Genomic DNA, 23,483 nt, shown 5'->3' on the forward strand with positions numbered 1-23,483 from the left:
ATTGACGTCACAGTTTGTTGATCTTCACTGCATCCTGATCTTTCCAGGCAGGCGTGGGCGGCATATTCAACATAGAGTCACAGAGAGTCATAGAGCCATTTACGCTACCGAAGGAGTCTATGCAGTCCATCGATTCCATGCCGGTTCTCTGTGGAACGATTCAGTCAGGCCCACTCACTGCTCACTCCCCGTAGCCTTGCAAGTTCATTTCCTTCAAGTGCTCACCCAATGTCCTTTTGAAATCATAATGGTCTTGGCTTCCATTACCCTCATGGTCAGTGAGTTCCTGCTCATTATTATCCCCTGCATAAAAAATATCTTCCTCATATTCTCCTTCCATCCTTTACCCAAAACAATCCATCTGCGTTCCCCACTGCTTGTTCCATTAGTTAATGGGAACAATTTTTCTGGTCTACCTTCTCTAAGCATGTCAAAACAACGTAAGAAATAGGAGCAAGAATAGGCCATTCAGCCCCTCAAGCCTGCCCCGCCATTGAATACGATCATCGCTGATCTGTCCCAGGCCTCAACTCCTCTTTCGGGCCTACTCTGCATAACTCTCGACTTCCTGAGTGTTCAAAAACCGAGTCACATCCTCCTCAAATTCATTAAGTTACCACAACTCTCTGATGTAGACATTTCCAGAGATTCACCAGCCTCTGAGAGAAGAAATACCTTTACACCTCAATTTTAAATGTTTGATCTGTTATTCTGTCACCATGGCCCCCAGTTTGAAATTCTCCCATCCGTAGAAACATATTGTCAACATCTACCCTCTCAATCCACCTTAGAATCTTACATGTTTCAATCAGATCACCTCTCATTCTTCTGAACTCCAATGGATAAAGGCCTAACCTGTTTAGTTGTTATTGATAAGACAACCCCTTCACCCCAGGAATCAGCCAAGTGACAATTTTCTGAACTGCCTCCAATGCTGCTAATTCCTTCCTTTAATAAGGGGACCAAAACAGCACGCAGCACTCCAGGTATGACCTCACCAACACCCTGAACAGTTGTAACAAGACTTCCCTAGTTTTAAACTCGAACCCCCTAGCAATAAAGGTCAGGATTTCATATGCTCTCCTAATTACTTGTGCACCTGCATGGCAACATTTTGTGTTTCATGTACAAGAACACCCATATCCCTCTATGCTGCAGTATTTGGTAGTCTTTCTCTATCTAAATAATAATCTGCCTTTTCATTCTTCTTACCAAATTGTATGACATCACACTTTCCCAAATTGAACTCCATCTGCGAAGTTGTTTTTCCCCATTCACTTAAGCTATCTATATCCCTTTGCAGATTCTTCGTATCCTCATCACAACATGCCTTCACATCTACTTATGTAACGTCAGCAAATTTAGATACACTACACTCTGCCCCTTCCTCCAAGTCACTAAAGTAGAAAGTAAATAGTCGAGGCTCTGGGACAGATCCTTGGAGCACCCACAAGTTACGGCTTTCCAACCTGAAAAAGACCCATAAATCCCAGCTCACTGCCTTCTGTGTGTTAGCCAATCCTCAATCGATGCCAACACATTATCCCCAATATCCTGAGCTCTTACTTTGTGCAATAACCTTTTATGTGGCACATTATCGAACGCCTTCTGAAAATCCAAATGCACTGCATCTACCAGTTTCACTTTATTCACTCTGCTTGCTATATCCTCAAAGAACTCGAACAAAATTGTCAAACATGATTTCCTTTTCATAAAACCATATTGATTTTGTTTGATTGCATTATATTTTTCTAAATGTCCTGCTGTTTCTTCCTTAATAATGGACTCTAGCATTTTCCCAATGACAGATGTTAAGCCAACTGGTCTATAGTTTCCTGCTTTCTGTCTATCCCCTTTATTGCAGAGGGGCATCACATAAGCATCTTTCCAATCCGCTGGTATCCGACCGGAATCCAGTGAGTTTTGATACATTCTGACCAATGCCTCCACTATCTCTGCAGCCACTTCCTGCAAAACACTTGGATGCAGGTCATCAGGTCCTGACAATTTTTTTGCCTTCAGTACCAGCAGTTTTTCCAGCACCTTTCCCCACGTGGTACAGGTTGTTACAAGCTCCCTCTCCCATTTACACCTTTCTCATTTATTATTGTTGGGATGTTTATAGTGCCCACCACCGTAAATACCGAAGCAAAATATTGGTTTAAATTGTTCGGCATTTTCCTGTTCCCTGTTATTAATTCGACAGTCTCATCCTCTAAAGGCTCCACACTTATATTATCTACTCTCTTTTTTTATATATACACGTTGAAGCTCTTATTGACATTAATGTGCTGTTGTCCCTTCACCAGGAGAAATGCCGTGAACAACGGATGCCACCGCCACCCCCCCCCACCCCCCACCCCCAACGTTGCCTTGATAGATGTCACCAAAGCCTTTGACCTCGTCCGAATACGTGGTCTCTTCAGGCTACTAGCAAAGATTGGATGTCCACCAAGATGCGACGTATCATCACCTCATTCCATGACAATATGAAAGACACAATTCAGCATAATGGTTACTCATCAGACCCCTTTCCTATCCTGAGTGGCGTGAAAAGGGGCTGTGTTCTCGCACTTACATTGTTTGGGATCTTCTTCTCCCTGCTGCTCTCACATGTGTTCAAGTCTTCAGAAGAAGGAATTTTCCTCCACACAAGGCCAGATGGCAGATTTTACAACCTTGCCCATCTTGGACCGAAGGCCAAAGTACGGTAAGTCCGAATCAGGGAACTCCTCTTTGCTGACGATGCTGCATTCAGCACGTCAGAAATGTTCCATCCCACAATATCGGCTACCACACTCTGGAAGTGGTTCACGAGTTCACCTCCGTGCGCTCAACCATCACCAGCAACTTATCTCTCGATGCAGAAATCAATAAGCGAATGGGAAAGGCGTCCACTGCGATATCCAGAATGAGTAAGAGAGGGTGGGAAAATGACGCACTGACACGGAGCACAAACGTCCAAGTATTTTAAGCCTGTGTCCTCAATACCTGTCTCAATGGCAGCGAGGCCTGGACAACGTCTATCAGCAAGAGCGACGTTTCAACTCATTCCAATTTCGCTGTCTCTGAAGAATCCTTGGCATCAGGTGGCAGGACAGTATCGCAAACACAGAAGTCCTCGAGGCAGCCACCATCCCCAGCATTTGCGCCCCTTTGAGCCAGCGGTGTTTGAGATTGCTTGGCCACGTGAGCTGCATGGAAGATGGCAGGATCCCCCAAGGACATATTGTAAAGTGAGCTTATCGCTGGTATCTGACCCACCAGCCGTCCATGTCTCCGCTTTCAAACGCGACATGAAGTCTTGCTACATTGACCAAAAGTCGTGAGAGCCAGTTTCCAGCGATTGCCAGAGCTGGTTGACAGCCATAAAGGCGGGGCTAAACAGAGGTGAGTTGAAGAGACTCAGCAGGTGGCAGGAAAAGAGACAGCAGTGTAAGGAGAGAACCAGCTGTGTAACAGCTATGACAACCAACTTCATCTGCGGCACCTGTGGAAGAGTCTGTCATTCTATAATTGGCCTTTTTTAGCCACTCCAAGCGCTGCTCCACAAACCACTGAACACCTCCAGGCGCTTACCATTGTCTCGCGAGAGAAGGAGTCCAAAAAGGAAAGACGCTGTTACTTTTTTATATATTTCTTGTCAAATTACTATCATAAACAATTTTCTCCCTCTTTCTCAGAATCTTTAGTCATCTGATGCTGGCTTCTAAAACAAAATCCTAATCCTTTGGTCTACCACAAGCTTCCGCTGCTTTGTCTCCCTTTATTTTTGATTTTCCCCGCCCGATTTAGACAACTCTTTTGTCATACCTATGTAATTGCACTTGCTTAAATTGAAGACACTAGGTTGAGATCCGAGTTGCTCACTCTCAAATTGCATTTGAAATTCTACCATGTACTGATCGCTTCCCCCTGGAGGATCCTTAACTACGAAATCTCTTATTGACCCTACCTCACGACGCATTACCAACTCTAAAATAGCCTGTTCCCGGGTAGATTATTCAATGTATTGTTCTGAGAGACAATCCCTGATGCATTCCACAAATTTGTCTTCCCATGCTACCCTTGCCAATTTGATTTGTCCAGTCTGTATGCAGATTAAAATCACCTACGATAATTGCAGTGCACTTCTTACACGCCTCCATTATTTACTGGTTAATATTTTGTCCGACAGGGAGGCAACTCATCGGGGGCCTATTGACCACTCGACACGTGATTTCCTTCTCTTGCTATTCCTTATTTCTATCCAAACTGATTCGACATCACGATCGATTACACCTATATCCTTATTCAAAACTGCACTGGTCCCTTCTTGATAGCAAAGCAACCCTACCTCCTTTTCCTTTAGGTCTATTCTTCCAGAACGTCAAATATCCTTGAATTTTTAGTTTCCAGTCCTGGTCATCCTGCAACCACGTCTCTGAGATAGCTATCAAATCATTTTCATTTATTTCTACCTCTGCCGTCTTGTTACAAATGCTACGTGCATTCAGATAAACAGCTTTATGCTTTGACTTTTTAACATTTTTACCAACTCTGGTTCGAATTTCTGCTGCACTCTTATGCTTGTATTCTCTGTCCCTACCTGACACACTCTGATTAATGTATGTCCCTTCACTACCCTGCACCTCTGCACTTTCGATACTTTTGACTTTTTAAACTTCCCTTCAATTGAACCCCCCCCCCCCCCAACGATTTCGTTCAAAGCCTTATCTGCAATACAAGTTGTACAGTTTCCCAGGACACTGGTCTCAGCATGGTTCAAGTGAAGCCCATCCCAACGGGACACCTCTCTCTTTCCCCAGTACTGGTGCCAGTGTCTCATTAATCATAACCCATTTCACCCACACCAATCTTTAAGCTACGCATTTACCTCTCTAATCTTATTTACCATCCGACAAATTCAACTTGGTTCAGGTAGTAATGGGGAGATAATTACTTTTTTGGTTCTGCTTTTTAATTTAGCCCCAAGCTGCTCGTAGTGCCTCAGCAGAACCTGTTTCCTAGTCCTACCTATATCATTGGTACATACATGTGCCTACATGGACCACAGGAACTGGATTCTTCTCCTCCCAGTCCAAGTTCCTCTCGAGCCCAGGAAATTATGTCCTTAACCTTGTCACCAGGTAAGCAACACAGCCTTCGGGACTCTCTATCTTTGCTGCAGAGTACAGTATCTATTTACCTGACTATGCTATCCCCTATTACTGCTATATTTCTCTCTTCTCCTCTGCCCACTTGAATGGCACTCTGAACTACTATGCTGTGGTCAGTTTGCACATCCTCCCTGCTGTCTGTGCCCTCGTCCACACCAGGAGCATGAGCCTGGCACCTATTGGACAAGGGCACTGGCTGAGGCTCCTTCAAAGCTAAAGTCTGGATCCTCATACCTGCCTCACTCACAGTCACACCCTCCTGTCCCTGACAACGCTCCAAATGTGATGGAATTAATCTAACGGGTGTGAATGTCTCCTGTGTAAGGTAGCTCTCCCCTTCCCTGGTGTGTCGCAGTGTCCAAAGCTTGGACTGCGAAAGAACATAGAAACATATGAGCTAGGAACAGGAGTAGGCAATTCAGCCCCTCCAGCCAGCTCCACCATTCATAATGATCATGGCTAATCTCATCTCGGCCTCAGCTCCACTTTCCTCCCCGTGCTCCATAACCCGTAAACCCATTATTAATTAAAAATCTGTCTTTCCTCTGCTTAAATCTACTCAATGTCCCGGCATCCACCGAACTCTGGGGTAGTGAATTCCACACACTCACGACCCATTGAGGGAAGTACATTCTCCTTATCTCTCTTTTAAATCTGCTACCCCTTAACCTAAAACTATTCTAGATTGCCCCACAAGAGGAAACATCCTTCCTGCGTCTACTTTGTCAATCCAGTGAATCAACTGATATACGTCATTTAGATCTCCTCTCATTCTTCTGAACTCCAGACAGTAAAGGCCTAAACCGCTCAATCTCTCTTCATAAGAGAACCCCCCCCCCCACCCCCCGCCACCCCTACCGCCATCTCTGGAATCAATCTAATGTACCTCCTCTGAATTGCCTCCAAAGTAATTACATCTCTCTTCAAGTAAGGGGACCAAAACTGGACGCAATACTCCAGGTCTCACTAATACCTTGTACAGTTGCAGCAACACTTCCCTTCTTTTAAATACTATTCCTTTTGCAAAAAATTCCAAAATTACATTTGCCTTCCTTATTACCTGCTGTACCTGCACGCAAGCTTTCTGTGATCCCAGCACGGGAACACCCAGATCCCTCTGCACCAAAGCACTCTGAAGTTTGTCTCCATTTATATAATAATGTGCCTTTCTAATCTTCTGACCAAAATGGATAACCTCACACTTAAACTCAATCTATCACATTTTGGCCCATTTTTTAATTTCCATATCCATTTTAAAAAAATAATTCTTTCTTGCTTCATCTCTGAACCAAAGGTCCTGGAGCAACTAACACTTGCTGCAGATATGGTCACTGTGGATCGAACTGGCGTCCACCAGCTCCCACATACTGCAGCTGCACAGATCGCCTGGCCAGTCTTCTTCTATTTAATTATTTAACTATGATCTCAGTATTTAAAAAATGAATTATTGAAGTGCACTCTTAACCTGTAATGACGTCTCCGAATTTAAATCACTTGGACAAAACAAAAAAGAGACATGGAAGAAATACCCACCAATCACAGATCAGCTCCCATATGATGTCATACTTCGTATTTTATTTGTTGGTCAAGCAGGCCCACTGTTCACGCTCTCGCCGCCACATCTGCCTCTCTCTCTCTCGCTCTGTCCGGTCTCCGACCCTGTTCCTTTTGGTGCGCTTTTCAAAGCTCTGCTCCCGCTGTGTTTTCTTTCTGTCTCTCATAATCTTGTACACTTCTCTCAAATCTCCTGTCAATCTCCTTTGCTCCGAGGAGAGAACTTCCAGCTTCTCCAAAGTAACCTTGCAACAAAAATCCGTAATCCCTGGAAGCATACAGGGGGAATCATAGAATCACAGAATGCTTATGGCACGGAAAGAGGTCACTTGGCCTATCGTGTCTGGGTCGGCCGACAAGTTATCCACCTATTTAAATCCCACCTTCCAGCATTTGGTCAGTAGCCCTGCAGATTGCGCACTTGCGGTGCATATCCAGATTCCTTTGGAAAGGCACAACTACCCTTTCAGGCACCATACTCTGGATAGAAAACGCGGTCATCATCGCCATGCTATTTTTTCTACCAGTCAGTTTAAATCTATACCTCCTCGTTGCTGACCTCAGTGTTAAGGTGACTGGAGCCTTTATCCAGTATACCAATGCAGCTCAAAATTTTGTACATTTCAATCAGATTTCCCAAAACCTTCTCTGTTCTAAAGAGAACAGCCTCAACAGATCGAATCTTTCCTCAGAGCTGCATTTTTCCAGCCCTGGCAACATCCTCATTATTCTCGTCTGTACGGTCTCCAGGGCAATTTACATCCTTTCTGTAATGAAGTGACCAAAACTGCACAGATTACTCAAGTTGCGGCCTAACCAATGAATTATACAGTTCCAGCATACCTCCCTGCTCGTTTATTCAATACCTTGGCTGATAAATGAAAATATTCCATATGCCGTCTTAACCACCATATCGACCTGTCCTGCTACCTTCAGCTATCTGTGGACAGTCGCTCCAAGGTCCCTCACTTCCTCTACACTTCTCAGTAGTTTTCCATTTATTGTGTATTCCTTTGCCTTGTTTGACCTTCACAAATGCATCACGTCACACTTCTCCAGGTTGAATTCCATTTTCCACTATTCTGCCAATCTGGCCAGATCATCAATACCTTCCTGCATCCTATAGCTATTCTTCTCGCTATCAACCACGCGACCAATTTTTGTGTTCCCTGCAAATAACCTCATTGCCTCATATATTTAGATCCAAATCGTTAATATGTACAACAAAAATCAAGGTACCATGTCCAGGACCGTGCAGAGAAACCCTGGAAAGAGCACTCCAATCACTAAAATACTCGAAAAAAGCTACCATATGCTTCCTGCCACTGAGCCAATTTTCAACCCAGCTTGCTACATTCCCCTGGAATTCAAATGATTGAAGTTTGCTCACCAGTCCACCACGTGGGAGATCGTCAAACCCCTTCACAAAATCTATGTCGACCACATCACCTGCACTACTCGCACCAATCTACCTTGTTAATTCTTCCAAAAACGCAATCCAATTCGTCAGACAAGATTTTCCCTTAATAAATCCATGCTGTCTGTCCTTTATTAACCTGTGCCTTTCAATGTGACAGTTTATACTGTTTCTCAGAATAGATTCCAATAATTTGCCCGCGACTGACTTTGGACTGCCTGGCCTGTTATTATTCGTTCTTTCCCTCGCTCCCTTTATAAACAAAAGTACGATGTTGGCAGTTCTTTAATGCCCTGGCACCGAACTTGTATCCACTGAGAACTAGAAAATGATAGACAGACCCTCTGCTAATTCTTCTTTTTTTTTTGGCAGCCGAGGGTAAACTTCATCTGGTCCTAATGGTTTATCCAATGTCCAGGATAATAATCCATTTAAGACATCCTCTCCTCTCAGGTTCATCACATCCAATAGTTCACACTCCTCTTCCTTAAATACAGCAAATGCATCATTGCCCTCTTTTGTGAAGACATATGCAAAGTATTAATATTGAGCCATACCATCATGTTCCATCTCTACAAATAGGCTACGTTTTTTGCTATTTTATGCTCCCTACTCTTTCTTTAGTTATCCTCTTACGCTTCACTGATGAAACATCTTGGGTTCCCCTTGATTTTCCTTGCCAATATTCCTTATGCCCTCTCTTTTGTTTGCTACTTTCCTTTTTGATTTCACCGCTCCACTTTCTATTCTCCTCTCGGCTTTCTGGAGTATTCAGCTCTCTTTGTCGGACATAAGCTTTCCTTTTCTGCCTTAACTTACCCTGAATGTTCCTTGACATTAAAGGGCTCTAGATTCGACCATTTCACCATTTTTCGTTCTGGGAACATGTTTACTCTGAATCCTCCCGTTCAAATGCTCCCAACTGCTCTGACATAGTCTTACTATCACGTGGATCTTTCCAGTTCACTTTTGTTAAATTATTCCTCAGTTTAGTACAATTGCCCTTGCCTCAATTGAGAACTCTAACTCCTGTTCTATCTCTGTCTTTTCCAGCATTATGATCAGACTGATTGATTTATGATGGTTTCCATTAAAAGGCGCTACCATCAAAATGGGCTCCCACTGTCACTCCTACCACCTGCCCAGTTTCATTTCTTAAAACTATATCTAAAACTGCACCCTCTCTTGTTGCATTTGCCACATACTGGCCAGAAGGTTTCTCCTGAGTACTGAGCAAAAATGGTTCCTTATCATCGCCTGACTTTGCCCCTGTCTCAGCTCCTGTGATCAAAACATTCATTCATGCCATCGTTGCCACTGAACTTGACCATTACAATGCCCCCCTGCTGACCTCACACATTCTATTCACTGTAAACTGCTGGTCATCCAAAACCCTGCTGCTGATGTGTTAACTCACAAAAAATCCGGTTCACCTATCACTCCTGTGTTCGTGGCCTTAATTGGCTATAGATTAAGAAAAGTCCTGATTTAAAATTCTCGTCATTATTTTCAAATTCATCCGTGGCCTCAGTACTCCCTGATTTGGATTTTATGGGTCCCCATGAGGTCGGAGGCGGGGGAGACCATGGAATTGCAATGGGCAGTAAGGGAAGTGGTCCCTTCGTTCACGATCCTCACGTGATCTTGATAAGTGCAGGATAGGTCGACGATGACCTTCCAGCCCAGTGACCAATTGAGACCCTCAAGTGGCCACCACCGCTGTTGGGATCTAACTAGTGATGAGTTAATTCTGTCACTTGGGGAGGGCGCCATGTATAAAGGGACACTCTTCCTGTGGGCTTGGGGTTCTCTCTCCTCCCTGGGTAATATGTGGCCCACATATGGCACCGGTCAGGAAACAATGACCCTCCCAGGATACCCCTCCGCCATGGGACTTATTACTTCTGCTCCAGTCCCCCGTACCTGGGGGCTGGGTCTCCAAGACTGCTCCTGATCCGGGTGCAGTACCAGCAATGGTCCCTGCTCCTAGACTGACGACGGCTACTCCACTTAATTGCCGTTAGGTCACTGAATTGCATCGGCTGTAAGTTCCCAATATCTCGGACTCGGTTCCCCTTGTATTTTCGTACCGCCGTTAGGAAACAGGCTGGCTCCACTAAATTCAGCTCCCTGCCTCCAGCAGACATCCCTGTCACTGGTACAATAATTAGATGCAGCAGGACAGTGGTAACCAATATACAAATATCACTGTGCACCCCTTCAAACGGTTCTTTCTGCTCCCAAGTTGATGTATCATTTCGTCATAAATTTCTTTGTTTACAGTTAACTTAGTGACGATTGAGATTACATTTTTTCACTAATTTATCAGTAGACTCATTCCCAATAATTGTTTTGAAATATTTGAATTCCGTGCTGACTGTCACAGGTGATGGAATCTCTCAGTTATTCCAACATTTAACTTTCTATACAAGAACAAAGTGCTGCAGATGTTACAAATCTGAAATAAAAACGTAACATGTTGGAAATATTTAGCAGGTCTGGCAGCTTATGTTGAGTGAGAAACAGAGTTAATGTTTCAGGTCGGTAACCCTTCATTAGAACTGGGAGAGAATAGAGATGGAACATTTTGTAAACCAGACAGGGAAAGGAGAGGGAAGGGCATTATGATCAACATGAGTTTAACAATTTCAATATTATCCTCCTCTTATTTAATCTCTCCTTACTTCCACCGTATCACAGAACTTCCAATTTGTTCTTTCCGTTCCAATCATACCAATACATCACTGGATACAGTAACACATTTATAAATCTCTATAACTCCTCAGTCAAACTGGTACCTTTGATCCTGCCTGATGTATAATTTCCCTGTGTATTTTCCATCCTCACAGTTAACTTGCTAACGATTGGGATCTTTTCTCGGGGAGAGTGTGTTCTCTCCAAATGTGTCACTTGCTACCTGGTGGCCATGGCAGCGGCGGATCTACTGGTCATTATCCTGGACCTAATATTGAGGCACATTCCCATTCTTTACTGGGAACAGTTTCAGTTGCTGTGGGACATCCCAGTGTGTAATATCCACGCTGCCCTGCTTTACGCAGCCACTGACTGTTCTGTCTGGTTCACCGTCACTTTCACCTTCGATCGATTTGTGGCCATTTGTTTCCAGAAGCTGAAAAGTAAATATTGCCTCGAGAAAACAGCAGCTGTGCTTCTGGGAACAGTGACTGTGCTGAGCTGTTTGAAGAACATCATCTGGTATTTCATGTTCTCAGTGCGGTATTTGATGTTGAACCTCCCTTGGTTTTGTGCTGGAACAGGATATGTTCAGTCCTCTCGTGTCTGGGTAATAATCGAGTTTCTCCATAACATTCTAACCCCGGGAGTCCCATTTGTGGTGATTCTGTTGCTCAATGCTCTCACTGTTGGACACATTTTAGTGAGCAGCAGAGGACGCAAGAGACTACGGGCTCACAGTCGTGGGGAGAGTCGCAGAGATCCAGAAATGGAGACCCGAAGGAAATCCATCATTTTACTGTTAGTCATCTCGGCCAATTTCATCCTGTTATGGTCAGTGTTTATGGTGTATTCGATATGGAAAAGGATGCGATATTGGGGAGATCAGTCTATTTTTCGACCTGATTTTCTGCAGGAATTGGGTTTCATGCTGCAGCTCCTGAGTTGCTGCACAAACACTGCCATTTATGCCGTGACACAGACTCAGTTCAGAGAGCAGTTAAAGATAGTGCTGACATATCCCTTTATTTTAATTATTAAATTCTTTCAATGATGAGAGGAGCTGAATCACTGACTGTTATCAGCAGCGGGGGTGGGATGGGGTGGGGTTGGAGGCGGTTGTCACTATGGTGACAGAGCGAGGACGGGACCTGTCGCATGGTGACAGAGGTCACAGTGCACATCATTTAAAGTGACCCCAGTGCATATCATTTAAAATAGCCATAGTGCATCTCAGTTGAAATGGCCGGGGAACATGGCATTCATAATGGCTGGACAGCAGATGACTTTAAAAGGCAACAGCAACTGTCACATAAAATTGCCAATTGCATCCCCAGTCAGTATAAGGCCTCATCGAGAGAGGCAAAGACAGACGAACAGAGCAGGAAATGCCTAATTCGATCCCCGCCCTGCATTGAAACACACAGAGACACACACAAACAGAGCAGGAAAAGCCTCCATCTATTTGCGATCTTTATTAACCGTGCCGAGAGTTAATGGGAATACAAAAAGGGCAGGAACAGAATATGTTCATCCCTGGTCTGTATCCAACCGCAGAGATGCAGACACAAACAATCAGACCAGGGCAGGCCTAAATCTGTCAACAGTCTGCGTTGAACTAAGCAGAGAGATACTAAGACAGACAAACAAAGCAGGAAAGGTCTAATTGCAGCCCCAGACATGAGTAAATCACACAGAGAGATACTGAGTCACACAAGCAGCAAAGGAAAGAACTAATTCTGTCCCTGGTCTGTACTCAACCATACTGAGTGGTTCTAACACACGCATACTGAGCGGAAAAGGTTTAATTGTATCTGCAATCTGCACTAAACCATACACAGAGATACTGAGAAACACACACACAGAAGGGAAGGCTTGAGTCTATCCCCGATCTGTATTAAACGGTACAGCGCGGTAATGTGATCCACAAACCGAGCAGGAAATGTCTAATTTCATCCTCGGGTCCAAATTTAACAACACAAAGTGTCACTGAGACCCACAAGCATATCATGAATTGCCTAATTAAATAAACGGTTTGCGCAAAAACATGCAGCAAAACACTGAGATCTACAAACAGAGGAGGAAAGGCCTCAATCCATCCCCGGACTTATGAAGCAATGCAGAGAGGTACTGAGGCACTAACAGAGCAGGAAATGCTTACTTCTATTCCCAGTCTGCATGAAACAAGACAGAGAGATGTTCAGATGGACGAAGAGAGCTAGGCAGCAGTAGATCTTCATTTGTCAGCCCACAGGGAAACTGCAGAAATAGAACATTTGAGAATAGAAAACGGTGATTGCTTTAGGGGAAAGGCAAAAGCTCTTCTGGTCAATATAAATAATGGCATAATGGATACAAGTGATGTAAGGAAACCAGCATGTTCCCATTGCCCTAAGCCAGGACATGTAAAAGCACATTGATGGAAGCTGAAAGATAAATCAATAGGAGTATTCAGAAGCCACAATACCAGTAAAGGAAACAGATGATAAAACAGTAGCAACAGTATAAATGCACAATGTTCCCTCAGAACCTACCAGAAGGTTGATGTAGCCTCTTAAGATTGTCAAAGGCATGGCAACATTTATACTGTTGAAGTGAGTCGGGTTACTAGAGATATCGAGGTATTGTCTCGAAGGAATAGGTGTTCCCTACTCCTTCAAGTAAACAAGTAAACCAATTCATATTGTGAGGGATACTGGAGCAGTTTAGTTATTTATTGTGGCTTATGACATGATCTTTCTTTCAGATGACTTGTGTGTTCACAGGAGTTGTGAACTTGAATAAAGTTAGCTTCTGAAATAACGTAGCAAACAGAATTGTTACTGTTGAGGTTTTCCTAATATATTTATTGAAGGGCTAGAGTTTATGCTCGGAAATTATTTGACAAGTTTGAGAGTATCAGCATAGGAACTTAGGAAGATAGGAACACGAGGAGGCCCTTCAGCCACTCGAGCCTGTCCCATCATTCAATGAGATCATGGCTGATCCACGTCTTAATTCCATATACCTCCCTTGACACATATCCCTTAATATCTTTGCTTAACAAAAATCTATCTATGCCAGATTTAAAATTTACAACTGTTCTATCTTCAACTGCGGTTTGTGGGACAGAGTTCCAAACCTCTACCACCCTTTGCGTGGAGAGGTGCTTCCTAACATCTCTCCTGAATACATTAATGATATACATTAATGATTTGGAGGAAAGTATAGGTGGACTGATTAGCAAGATTGCAGACGACACTAAGATTGGTGGAGTAGCAGATAGTGAAGGGGACTGTCAGAGAATACAGCAGAATATAGATAGATTGGAGAGTTGGGCAGAGAAATGGCAGATGGAGTTCAATCAGGGCAAATGCGAGGTGATGCATTTTGGAAGATCCAATTCAAGAGTGAACTATACAGTAAATGGAAAAGTCCTGGGGAAAATTGATGTCCAGAGAGATTTGGGTGTTCAGGTCCACTGTTCCCTGAAGGTGGCAACGCAGGTAAATAGAGTGGTCAAGAAGGCATACGGCATGCTTTCCTTCATCGGACGGGGCATTGAGTACAAGAGTTGGCAGGTCATGTTACAGTTGTATAGGACTTTGGTTCGGCCACATTTGGAATACTGTGTACAGTTCTGGTCGCCACATTATCAAAAGGATCTGGATGCTTTGGAGAGGGTGCAGAGGAGGTTCACCAGGATGTTGCCTGGTATGGAGGGCGCTAGCTATGAAGAGAGGTTGAGTAGATTAGGATTATTTTCATTAGAAAGACGGAGGTTGAGGGGGGACCTGATTGAGGTGTACAAAATCATGAGAGGTATAGACAGGGTGGATAACAAGAGGCTTTTTCCCAGAGTGGGGGTTTCAATTACTAGAGGACACGAGTTCAAAGTGAAAGGGGAAAAGTTTAGGGGGATATGCGTGGAAAGTTATTTACGCAGAGGGTGGTGGGCACCTGGAACGCATTGCCAGCGGAGGTGGTAGATGCGGGCACGATGGAGTCTTTTAAGATGTATCTAGACAGATACATGAATGGGCAGGAAGAAAAGAGATACAGAACCTTAGAAAATAGGCGACATGTTTAGAGAGAGGATCTGGATCGGCGCAGGCTTGGAGGGCCGAAGGGCCTGTTCCTGTGCTGTAATTATCTTTGTTTGTTCTTGTTCTGAATGGCCTGGCCCAAATGTTTGGACTATGCGCCCTAGTTTTAGAATCTCCAACCAGTGGAAATAGTTTATCTTTATCTATCCTGTCTTTTCATATTAATATCTTGAACACTTTAATCAGATCACCCCTTAAGCTTCCAAATTCTCGCGAAAACAGGCCTAATTTGTGTAATCTCTCCTCGCAACTTGACCCCTGTAGGCAAGGTATCATTCTTGTAAACCTGCATTGCATTCCCTCCAAGGCCAATATATCTTTCCTAAGGTGCGGTGCCCAGAAGTGCGCACAGTACTCCGAGTGGGGTCTAACCACGGTTTTGCACAGCTGCAGAATAACCTCTGTGTCTTTATACTCCAAAAAAGGCAAGCACTCAATTAGACTTTTTGATTATTTTCTGCACTTGGTCGTGGCATTTTAAAGATCTATTCAAATGGACCCCCAAGTCTCTTTCGACATCCACTGTACTTAACCTCTTCCCATTTAGAAACTACCCTGATTTATCATTTTTTGATCCGAAAAAGGTAACCTCAAACTTGCCCGCATTGAAATCCATCTGCCACAGTTTTGCCCACTCACCTAGTCTGTCAACATCTCTCTGCAATTTTATGCCATCATCTAGACTGTCTACAATGCCGCCTAACGTTGTATCATCAGTAAATTTAGATATATGACTTGCTGTGCCATCATCCATGTCGTTAATGAATAATGTGAATAATTGAGACACCAACACAAATCCCTGCTGTTCACCACTAGTTACATCCTGCCAATCGGAGTACTTACCCATTATCCTCACTCTTTGTCGCCTACCACTCAACCAACTTTCTAACCATGTTAATAATTTGCCCTCAACTCCATTTCCAAGCGTTTCGAGAAAGCAGGTTGAGGTGTGAGAAACTGAGATTTTTCAGGAGGAACATTATAGATTGTTTACAGATTTTTTGGAAATTAGGTTTCAAGCTCGTCAGTCGAGACAGAATGACGATGAATCAATTAACAGAGAGGATGATTCCAGGTGATTGGTTAGCTAGGTCTTTTAAATGAGGATAAAACTCTTTAAAACAGAGAGCTAAATGATTGAGCTGGTCTTCATTGATTGGGGCCTTACAGGCAGATCCTGGTTTCCCGGGTTTGTCTCAGTTAATGTATTCTGAGGAAGAATCAGAAAAAATCTCTGAATGCTATTAATAAAAAGGACAAGTTCATGAATCCTGAGAAATGGATGAATAAGGAGTGGACAATAATCCATAACATTGTTGTCCATCATGGTTGCCACAGGGAAATTTTAAGAATTGCCGTGATATTCAGATGAAAGGTCATTTAGAAATAATAGAGACTCGGTTTTAAAGTATTGAATTATGTCTGTCGGCCAGGAATGTAAGTAGGTGTGTTTGAATTCTGCAAGATATGTCACTCATATCAAATGATTGGGAAGCCCCAGCCGTCAATTAAGCCAGCTCCATTGATCCCTACTTCAACGCTGAATAAACCATTCAGTCGGGTTCTAGTAGATTGCGTGGGACACCTGCACAAAACTAAAACGGGGTATCAAAATCTGTTAATCATCATAGATTATTTTTTTACTCGGTTCCCAGAGACATTATTCTTAAGAGGGTTGACTGCAGATGTGATTATCGAAGGTTACGTTTAGTTTTTCACTAGTTATGGGTTTCTCAGAGAGGGATCAATCTGATAATGAATGAAATTGTATTTCCAGAGCATTCCGGGAGACAATGTGTTGCTTATGAATAAAGCAGTTTAACTCATCTGCATAACATCCATATTCTCAGAGGGCATTGGAAATATGTCATCAAACATTTAAAAAGTGTGATTAGACCTTATTTCCATGAAAATCCCGCAGATTGGAAAAAGGGAATTTCATTGTTATTATTTGCCATTAAAGATCAACCTATTGAGCCAAATGGTTTCATTCAATTTGAGTTAGTCGATGGACATGTGGCAAGGAGAAAATTTCGATTTATTAAAGAAACATTATGGCTTGGGAAGAATAAATCTATTTTTGGAATACTTGTCCCAGTTTCGAGAAACAATGTTAAAATTATGTGCAGTAGCTTAGGAGCATCTTCAAGTTTCCAAACAAGTAATGTAAAACCGATTGGATAAGGCAGATGAAAACTGGAACTTTTAAAGCTGGGGATAAAGTTCTTGTTATCTTGCCTTTGCCGAGCGAATCACTGAAGGCTAGGTTTAGTGGACATTATTATGTTAAAAATAAACTTAACGGGTTAAACTATGTAATTAGCACTAGAGACAGAAGAGAAAATTAACAAATGCATGATGTAAATACTTCAACGATATTATGATAGGGAGGCTAGAAAACTAGCGAGTTTACTGCAGGTAGTAAGGAAGGAAATGGTGATATAACTGCAGCAGACGGTTCAACTGATACATCTGTGACTGAAAGTCCTCAATTCGAAACCTCCATAATAAGATTAGCCAATGCAAAGTTGTTAAATAATCTGGTGTCTTCCAGAGAAGTCCCGGGGTGACTGAGCCAAGCTGCTAAAGAACAGGAGACAGTATGAACAGATAGACCAGGGAGAACATCTTTGGCACTGCATGACCTAGATCTGGGAAATGCTACACACATCAAACAAAACCCAAACTGACTCAAACCTGGAACATTCATTATGAGCACGGCTGATCACCCAACTCAGTAATGTGTTCCTGCTTTCACCCTCTGATCCATTTAGAAGCAAGATGAGGAGAAAGAGACAGAGGAAGATTGTGGCCAGCATTGGTAGATAGATCTTTACTCTGTATCTAACCCCGTGCTATACTTGTCCTGGGAGTATTTGATGGGGACTACGAATAGAGAGCTTAATTCTGTATTGAATCCTTTTTTTTTTTAATCAAACCCCTTTTTTTATAAGTTGGCCTTTAAACCCCAGGCATCTTTTATAATTTAACGTCGAGCAGGCCTTTACTCCTCAGGCCCCTTTTTCTATGCATATTTATGTTTTAAACTTTGTGAAAGACAGATAAATAAACAAAAAAACGGAAGCGAAAATGCCATTCTCGGCGTTGACAATGCACTCCAGTCCCTGCGGTGTCGACTGGTCACGGAAGGCCACAAGTGTACCGGCGGACACCGCATGCTCCTTCTCCAGGGACACCCGGGCGCGAAGGTAACCGCAGAAGAGGGGCAGGCAATCGAGAAGGACGGACCCCACCGACGGCCAGCAGCTTGGACCTGTGAACTGCCACCATGGCCACGCCCAGGAGCAGACCGACGAGGACATCCTCCTCCCGGCCCACAGCCCTCCACACCGGGTGCCCACAGATCAGGAGTGTGGGACTGAAGTGCAGCAAGAACTTAAGGTGCAGCCCCTTCAAATACTCAAAGAGGGGCTGCAACCTTGCACAATCCATATGTACACGGAACACAGACTCGCCCAGACCTCAGAAATTACAGGCAGCCTGGGAGTCCGTGACTCAACTTAAAAGTCTGTTGCTCGCGACTGCCCTGTGCAACACCCTCCACACCAGGTACCCGATGTAAAGGGGGAGGATTCCCGCATAGAGAGACCTCCATCGGGGTTTCCCCTCGCTGCCAGATGACAACGAGGACCGCCAGGGTGTGTTCGGCCAGCTGATGAGGGCGAGGAAGTGGAGAGGGTGTAGGAGCAGCCCATGGAGGAAACCCGCTCGGCACCGTTTTAAATGGCACAGATGGCATTTCCAAGAGGTGGCTCGGGTTGTGCGGGACCGGCTACCGAGGAGGGTTTCGGGGCATGGGTCTGATGAGAAGTTCCGGCCGAGCGGTGGTCACGTCGGCCAGGAGCGCTCCGCTCTCCCGAGCCCCCTTCCCACCCGCAGTGCGGGGCATCCCGGGGGCTTTGGCTACTCCTCCACCTGCCAGTCCGTCCCCAGAGTCTGCCGCTCGGGCAGCCGAGGCACTCTCTTCCGCCGGGGGGAAGCGCCCTGACTCCATGCGACCATGAACCCTATTCGGAGTAGATCCTGGTAAAAGACAGGCAACTCCCTCAGAGAGGTGCGGTTAACGGATTATGACGGGAACTGCGTGACATCTTTAAGGCAGTGACACTGGCAGAAAAAGCACATCGCCAGTGCACACCATCTGGGAGGATGCTCGAAGTACAGATATCTCTGCTGGGTCCGAAGGTGGAGAATAGCAGTCTCGGTGCGGACTCACACCAACTCTGGCCGCCCGCCTCGAATAGGAGACTCATGACTGCGGCAGAGCACCAGTGTTTCCTCATTCCCCAGAAGAATTGGAAGATATTTCTTCTGTATCTTGGTGACAAATGCAGGGGGCGGGGCCAAAATTACCAAGCAGTACTACAGCATCGAGACCACCAGCTGGTTTATTACTAACGTTCGGCCCCTGTAGGAAAGCACTCGGAGCAATCCTGTCGAGCGCACCAGCAGAGTGGTGACTTTCACCTCCAAATCCTGCCAGGTTGCGGCCAAGCTTCCTCAGCGGGGCTAAGGTGGACTTCCAGATAAAGGAGGTGAGTGGTGCTCCAGGAAAAGGTGCCAACTCCTCCGGCAGGGAGTCCACCCGCCACTGACCCACCAGGAGACGGGAACATTTCTCCCAATTGATCCTCGCAGAGGACGCGGCAGAAAAGGTCTGCTGGCAATTGCACATCCTCCACAAGTAAACGGGATCTGTGAACGTGATGAGCATGTCGTCAGCGTAAGCCAAGAGGACGACCCGCATGGCCGGCTCGCGCAGAGCCAATCCCATCAAGCTCCTGCGAAGCAGGCACAGGAATGGCTCCACGCAGAAGGTGTAGAATTGGCCAGAATTGGGGCATCCCAAACGCACTCCTCTCCCAAAGCGAAGGGGTGCCGTCAAGGCCATGTTAATCTTGACCAGACACTCTGTGGTGGCATGTAACAGCCGGACCCAGGCCACCAAATGCGGTCCAAGTCCGAAAACGTGCAGAGTCCCAAAAAGATAACCTTGATCCACCCTGTTGAACACCTTCTCCTGATCGAGGGAAAGAAAGGAAACCGACTGAACAGTCCTCTGGGAAAGATGGATAAGGTCCCAGAGCAGGTGGATGTTGTCCTGGATGGACCGGCCCGGGACCATGTCGGACTGGTCGGGGTGGATCATGTGGGCCAGCACGGAGTCCAGGCGGGTATGCATCGCCATGGGAAAAATCTTAAATTCCTTGCTGAGGATGGAGACCGGACGGCAGTTTTTAAGCAGGCAGAGACCGCCCCTCTAAGGCAGCAGGACGAGCCACCACGAGAGGGGCATCTCCCCAGTCGCCAGGGTTTCCCCCAGGACCCGCAATTAATCGTCCCCCAGGACGTCGCAGAACGCCCTGACGAACTCCACGGTCAATGCATTTAGCCCTCGGAATTTGTCCCTCGAAAGCCGAACCAGCCGATAGGGAAACAGGCAGATTGTCTTTTGGGTCGGGCACTTCCCGGGCGGAAGAGTCAGGCTGTAGGAAGGGCGGACTCTCACAGGTCTCGCTCCCACTCAGGACACTAGACCCATCGGCCAAAGGAATGATTTCTCACGTGGGGTCCACCGATTTCCCCTACCAAGGGCGGGCCCCCCACCTTAGGAGATGACAAGATCACAGGGACTTCTCCCACACCTCCGTTCTGAGTGATGGAGGGCTCCCTCCCAGGGCTCGAGGCTCCAATCGTGCGGATGGCAAGGGGTGTCTGAGGACCCACGCCAGGAGATGGACCACGTGGTTCAGGGCCTTCGTCATTGGAGGGACATCTCCTCCTCTCATGTCGTCAGGGGCCTCTGCCTCCGAACCCGCCTTCTGCCTGGTTACCCTTTGTTTGAGCACAGCCATGGGGCACGTGGATTCCCCGGGGTGGGCATTGGGCTGAGCTCAGGCTCGGGATGTGTCAGTGTCCAGAGGACGTGCGTCTCGATGCTTACTTTCCTCCACGCCTTCCTCCCACTTGGACAGGCACTCCCCACCCCGACGGAGGCTGTGAAAATCACAGCCTCTGGCACCGACTGAACGGTATGTGGTGGAGTTGTGGCGTGGCGGGGGGAGGGGGTGGGCGGCGGTGGGAGGAAGTGCAGCGGCACCACCCTGTGCTGCCGAGGTGGAGTTGCCAGCGGGGTGGTTGGGGCAGTTCTTACAAGCATGCCCCAACCCCTTGCAGACATGACATCGTGCCCCGTCCAAGGTCCAGAAGATGCGAGAGGCCTCCCCTGGAACACTACATTGAAATGGCCCTCTGAGACTTCCTCCCGCGTCAGCTGCATGAAGAGCTGGCGGCAGAAAGAGTACACTTGCTGGAGGCTGTTCTTCCGAAGACCGAGCGGGACTGAGGTGAGCCCCGAATTTAAGTCCCCCAGATGGTGCAGGTGGGGAAGGAGGAGCTCACAAGGAATGAAGGGTGGGACATTTGACAAAATGACTCTTTGTGCAGTGGCCTTCAGGCTGTCCACTGGCAGAAAGGTCCCGCCACGGTGAGCAACTTGCTCAGAGCCAGGGACACCGCCCGCTCGGTGTTCAGCAAAAAACATTGGCTTCCCATACATTTTAAGGGCTGAAACAATGGCCGAAGGGCCGACAACCTCGGCCATTGCCTGAACACATACCTCTATCGTTATGTTTGGATGGACGTAGAACTTGACCCCATGCTTTGATGTTATTAGTGCAAACGATGGTGGGGCAACAGCTGCTGTATTCACAGCAGCATACGTGCGAGAAAGCCCCGCCACCGGTGAAAGCTGACTTGCCATGGGGTCGCAGAGCCACGGCCACCCTTCAGAAATAAACGAACAGTTTTTAAACTAAAGCAATATGATGGGACGGGTGGGGGTAGAGCAGAATAGTGGTGCAAAGGAAAAGGACAAGGAGTGGAGAAGATAGACAGCCGAGTGTTGGAAGGAAGAGTTGACCAGTGAGGATCTTGCTGTGCTTGGGTAGTTGGAGCACCTTATTTCAGAGTTCACAGTCCTGTCTTCCAGTTAGGGGAGGGTTCTTCGCCCGGGTCAGTTAGAGCCGCCCGGTTCTCTCATTTTCCACTGTTCTGTAAAGACTGTGAAGACTTTCTTCAGGCGGGCAGTTCCAGCCTTCCCGAGTCACACATTTGGGGGTGGGATTGGAGCCTCTTTTGTGCAGAATAGCAGACAAACGCAAGAGCAAATACAACCATCGGGGCGATAGAATTTGGCAGCCCCAACCCTAGTTCTCCCCCAACAGTTCAAACAACAAACAGTTCTCTCGTGCTCCAACACCAATCTCTCCAAAATGACTTGCAGGTCTTTTAGTCTTGAAAAAGTGCACAAAGAGCAAAGAAAATTCCAGCACAGCAACAGGCCCTTCGGCCCTCCAAGCCTGCGCCTATCCAGATCCTCTATCTAACCATGACGCCTATTTTCTTTGGGTCTGTATCTCTTTACTTCCTGCCCATTCATGTATCTGTCTCGATACATCTTTAAAGACTCGATCGTGCCCGCGTCTACCACCTCCGCTGGCCACGGGTACCAGGCATCCACCACCCTCTGCATAAAGAACTTTCCACGCATATCCCCCTAAACGTTTCCCCTATCACTTTGAACCCGTGACCCCTAGTAATTGAATCCCCCACTCTGGGAAAAAGCTTCTTGCTATCCACCCTGTCTATACCTCTCATGATGTTGTACACCTCAATCAGGTCCCCCCTCAACTTCCATCTTTCTGATGAAAATAATCCTAATCTACTCACCCTCTCTTCACAGCTAGCGCCCTCCATACCAGGCAACATCCTGGTGAACCTCCTCTGCACCTGCTCCAAAGCATCCACATCATTTTGGTAATGTGGCGACCAGAACTGCAACAGTTCCACAGAAAATGCAGCTGGCTCCACATTCTAGTCAGCTCTTTGCAGTTACTTAACTCTGCTGTCTCCTCTCCAGTTTTTCCACTCCAGTTGCAGTTGCAGCAACACAAGTGCAGCTGCTCCCTGTTATTGCAGACAGGAAGTGGTGCCCAAATTGCCAGCCAATCCCAGTGCTCTACCTGTCCTGGTAGTGTTTGATGGGGACAATGTGGAGGGAGCTTTACTCTTTTCTGAACCCGTTTTTTTTTCTTTCCCTTTTTTTTAGAAGGCAGCATTTATACCCCAGGAGACTTTTATATATTTTATGTCGAGGGGCCTTTATTTTCAAAACCCCCTTTATATATATTTTATTTTAAAAAATTACTGGAACAAAACAGACAAATAAAACAAAACTCAATTAAAAAAAACATCGTCAGCGTCAATTATGCTCTCTAGTCCCTGCAGTGCCCACTGGTCTGAGAAGGCCTCAAGCGTACCAGCGGACATCGCATGCTCCTTCCACTTGAAGACACTGGCGCGAACGTAACCGCAAAAGAGGGGCAGGCAATCAGGAAGGACGTACCCCCCCCGCCCTTCCATGGTGGCCTGCATGTGAATTTCCACCTTGTCCATGCCCAGGAGCAGACTGACGAGGAGAACCGCCTCCCGGCCCACGCTCCTCTACACCTGGTGCCCAAAGATCAGGAGCATGGGGCTGAAGTGCAAACA

Source organism: Heterodontus francisci, chromosome 21 (assembly GCF_036365525.1).
Source record: "Heterodontus francisci isolate sHetFra1 chromosome 21, sHetFra1.hap1, whole genome shotgun sequence".
NCBI lineage: Eukaryota > Metazoa > Chordata > Chondrichthyes > Heterodontiformes > Heterodontidae > Heterodontus > Heterodontus francisci.